Source organism: Dipteris shenzhenensis, chromosome 15 (genome assembly GCF_047967505.1).
Source record: "Dipteris shenzhenensis isolate YYH24624 ecotype China chromosome 15, Dip_SZ_1.0, whole genome shotgun sequence".
Classification (NCBI taxonomy): domain Eukaryota; kingdom Viridiplantae; phylum Streptophyta; class Polypodiopsida; order Gleicheniales; family Dipteridaceae; genus Dipteris; species Dipteris shenzhenensis.
This window is the reverse complement of record NC_141610.1, coordinates 3,034,998-3,040,236: the sequence shown is the minus strand read 5'-3', so window position 1 is coordinate 3,040,236 and position 5,239 is coordinate 3,034,998.

Genomic DNA, 5,239 nt, shown 5'->3' with positions numbered 1-5,239 from the left:
AAAAATCGGGTGTCGTAAATCGTCGCTATATAGCGACTTTTAAAAAGCGTTGCTATATAGCGACTTTAGTAATGGTCGCTATATAGCGACTTTGAAAAGTCGCTATATAGCGACTTTTACTAAAGTCGCTATATAGCGACTTTTAAAGGTCGCTATATAGCGACACTGAGACTATATTATAGCGACGTTTTACAGAGAGGTTTTTTTTTTTTTTTAAGCCTTAAAATTTATTTTCTTCCAATGACAAAATTTTTTAAATTTTCATACATGTTTGAGCTCATAGAGAAATAAAAAATGAGAGCATGTACATCAAGCCTTTGAAGCTCATATATTCATGTCCAAGTTGGAGATGAGAAAAATCAAATTAAATAAGAGCATTTACATCAACTGTTTCATCTTGAGCCAAGTCTAAGGCGCCAAGCAAGTCTATCTCCAACTCTATACCGAGTTGATCTCCTATATCATCATCGTACTCTAGCATCGTACGTTCACCTAAAAGTATTTGATCATCTTCTTCAATTAAGCTTAAGTGTGGTGATCGATCTTGACGATTGTTGTCTTCCTCGTCAATATCGTGATCTCCATCCTCCTCCCGTGCGATGTCATTATGCGCATCTTCCTCTTGCCTCATATGGTGATCTACATCTTCTTCGCTAGATTCATCAATTGGATCCGGATTTGGTAGTGGCATCTCCATATCCACATCTCGATCTTCAAAAATCTGCTTACTTCGTGGTGCAACTTGGATCACGTACCACCATCTTGGATCAGAACGATCCGGATGAAAAACCACCTATATTGAAGATGAAAAATCACGTGCCAAATGTCGTCAATTATATATATATCAATGGACTTAAAAAACGAAAGCTTCGACTAATTAAATCATTAGTATGCACCTGCTCACAGTGCTCGGGAAGAACAAAAGTATCACTTTCATCGGTCCAATGTTTGGTGGAGTCTATTGCAAAGAGACCGCTACCATCTTTTCTCACAGTTGCATGGGGACCGTTGTAAGTAGTTCTAAACCATTTTACATCAAGAATGAAAATAGTAAATCGTCTGAAATCAATTTCATAGATGTCGCGTATGGTTCCACAATAATCCAACTGTGAGGAGAGAAGATTGGTATCCGAAGCACTTGCTCGGCTATCTTGTGTGAAGTTAGCCATGACTCCACAATCATACGTGACTCTCTTTGAATCGATGCGTTCTATGCGAAAATGTCGTCCATATGACCATAATGCACTGTACTTTTTGTACTGTAAAAGAGCATCATTAAAACAATGAAGATGCACCTATTTTATAGCATATATTGCCACAAATAATTACTTAATTACATCAAGAGATAAGAAACTTACATGCACCATACATCCAGATGATAACTCCCGCTCGCGCTCGTTTATTGTCTCTCCATCACGTTCGGCTTTACGTATAGCTAGTTGTAGCCAATCAAGTGACATGTGAGTAGGGAGAAGAGCCAGATCTCGTGGATATGGTTGTGATCGCCTGTACATTACTCTGAATCTCGTCCTTGCATTTATTCTTTCTGCTTTGGCCACTTCATATCTCTCAATCCACTTCTGCATCTCAGGGCTATTGAGGATACAAAACTTATTGAATTTCTCCATTTGCTCTTCGCTCATCTTTCTTTCAATCCCTTTTCCTTGGGGGACCTCGCCAATGATGCGATCATCATCCTTGTTGTGCCAAGCTTGCGGCATATCAGGATCCGTGGATGCAAGAAACTCTGTGATATATACTAATGACTCTTGCACAAGCCATCCCTCTGCCATGCTTGCTTCTGGTCTTGCTCTTTGTCTTACAAACCCCTTTAAAGTTTTCATAAACCGCTCGAGAAAAAACATCCATCGATTATGAACGGTACCTGCTATAGCCACCTCATCAACTATGTGCACAAGCAAGTGGACTTGAGTTGTCATAATGCTTGAGGGAAAGTGCTTCTCAAGCAAGCATACGGCTTCGATGGATTCCACCCTAGCCTTCTCGATGCTCGATATAGAGATCTCTTTTTGAGATATCCACCTATTTCACATGTCCATGCATATGTAAGATATTTGAGATATCCACCTATTTCACATGTCCATGAAGAAAATAGATAATGCGAATTGATAGTAAGCATACCTCACAATACCACAGATCTTGAATATAGCATTTCTAACATCTTCTTGTAAGCACCCTTTTATTGTAATTGGAAGGATGAACTATCAAAGCAACAATGAAATCATGTCAACAATATAACATAATAATAATTACGCTAATGCATCACTATTATCGGTACACTAATTCTACTTAGAATACCTGTAAGACCTTGTGCCAATCATGGGACTTGAGGCCACTAAGCTTATTGTCCTTTGAAAATGCTCCTTTCAAGCAACGCATGTACCCTGTCGGTGTTTGAAAAGAGGCAATGTCTGCCTTGATCGCTGCCTCCTCCCTCGTAGAGAGGATCCACGTTGCTTTCGGGAGGACAACTTTTCCTGAAGCATGCACTTGGGGCCACAAACGAGACATCCTATTCATAGCACGCAAGTCTTCTCGCACTCCTCTCGAGTCCTTGGAACCAACCAAGTGTGCCCAAATGGTAGCCCCCACATTCTTAAAGATATGCATTGGATCCAAGAGATGATTGATTTGTAACTGACCCCAATAAGGAAGCTCGTGAAAGATCGATAGCCTCTTCATACCAGGAGGAGGTTCCTCTCCATTCTCCCTCCAAGCTTGAATCCAATCACTTGCTTTTAAATATGATGGTGGTGGATCAAGCTGACCTCCACGTGCGAGATGGTCGAGCGGAAGGTATCGAGCATGACCTTCATAAACATTTTTCCTCATGTGTTTGGAGTAGCGTGCAAGCGATTTCAGAGCGGGTCCACAAACAGGACAAGCATGGTACCCACTTGTAGCAAGCCCTGCACGCGTGCATGAATATGTTATTACAAGACATGCGTGCAAAAGAGAGTAAAAAAAGCATAATCCCTCATTGTACATGTAAAGACATAACCATGTACCTGCGCACTCTCCATATCCTGGGTAGTCATGCATGGTCCACATCAAGATACCCCTGACGGAAATATCATTGGTATGCCTAGGAGCTCTGGAAATATCAAAGACCTGCACTCCTCTCCATAATATCTGTAACTCCTCTATCAAAGGTGCCATGTACACGTCCATGTTTCTTGCCTTGTACTTTCCTGGCACAAGTAGTGCAAGCATGAGGTGTCCCTTTTTTATTGTTAGCCATGGTGGGATATTGTAATTCACCACGACTATGGGCCATGTCGACCAAGATGTCGAGCGTAACCCGAAAGGATTCACGCCGTCCATGGCTAGCCCAAGATGTAAGTTGCGTGGCTCTCTCGCAAAGTCCGGCCACTGATTATCTATGTGCTTCCAAGCCGCACAATCTGCGGGAATCCTCAATGTGTGATCAGTGGACCGATGAGATGCATGCCATGTCATCAACTCCGCTATGGTTTTGCATCGAAACATGTGTTGTATTCTTGCAATGATGGGAAAGTGTCTTAAGACCTTTACCGGTATCCTCTCACCCTGCAAGTCATCTCTATATCGTTGTTCCCCACACTTTGGACAACTAGCCAAATCTCCATGCTCACGACGAAAGAGAATACAATCATTACGGCAAGCATGGATGGTATCATAATCCATACCCACCATTGTTAGCATCTTTTTCGCTTCATCTCTTGATGCGGGCATGGTATTTGGTGCAGGCAACATCTTTTGGAGCAACCTATGACAAAGACACTATCCAAATGATGATTCTCAAAACAAACAATATCCAAATAATGAGTCAATCAAATTAATGCAAGGGCTAACCTCATTAAGGCCGAGACACTTGTATCCGACCACCCATACTGTACTTGTAGATTCAAGATTGAGAGACAAGCACGTAGTTTAGACATCCTGGCACCCTCGTACAATTGTGTTGATTGCAACTCTCGCATTTTCACCTCAGACTCTGACATCACGTGTACGTGGGATGTAGTGCCCCTAAAAATGGAATCCATCATGTCGACCATACCCTCGTCGTCATCTGGGAGACTATAGTCTTGTTGAAAGTGAGAAGGTATATGTGTACCCTCGTCACCCTCGTCATCCTGTCATAAGCTCATTCGTGTAAATAGAAGATCTTCTAATTCCGGGTATACAATAAGATTGCGAACTTAAATAGCTTTGACTTACCGATGATCCATCAACATGTGCAACACCAACGGGGGGTACTGGTTCCGGCTCCTCCCCATACATCCGCAAGTGGCGCATGATAATACGACGTTGATGTCGTACTTCTCGCTTGCAATGAGTGCAATGACAATATAACCTCTCCGTAAGCCACTTCGTGCTCCCGGGCGTTGGCGCATCATCGGATGAGCTTCCACTCGTCCCTTCCATCTACACTTATAAAACCAAAACATAAGCATGAAGAGGAGATGTACACAATTATGAGCATAGCATGTTTAATTTGAGCTTCTCTTGAGGCTATATAAAAAGAATGACATCGCTATATAGTAAGGATTGAAACAAAAAATCCTATATAGTAAGGCTATGTAGTAAGAGGAGATATTGACAATTATAGGCATAGCATGTTTGAGTCACAAGAGGCCTCATTAAAAAACAAACAGTAAGCGTCGCTATATAGCGACGCTCTGTTCCGTCGCTATATAGCGACGTTTTTAATTGAAAACGTCGCTATATAGCGACGTTTTCAATTAAAAACGTCGCTATATAGCGACGAATAAGCGTCGCTATATAGCGACGCTGTGGGTTAAAACCCGAAACGGCGAAACCCGCGGCGTTTTGCTCAAAGCTTTCCTAATCTCTAAACTAAGCTCTCCAAAATCTCCTCCCACCTATTTTCACTGACCTCCCATCTATTCCAAGCAACCTCCTACCCTATTTCCCACTTCTCACCCTCCTCCTACCTCTTGTGCACCCTCTCTCTCCTTTTTCCCTCTTTGGTTTCCAGAAAGAAAGTTCTTCAAAAGGTGAGTTTTTTTCAACAATATAGGTTGTTTGTTTGTTAGCTTTGGTTTTGTGAGTGTTTCTACTTGTATTGCTAAAGTTTTAAACTAGTTTTCATGCTTGATTAGAAAGGATTCAAACAAAAAACGAAATTTCAAGAAAGAAAGAAAGAAACTCACCTCTTCTTTCTGTATTCTCTTCCTTCTCTTCCTTCTCTTCTCCTCAATCTCCTCCTTTCCTT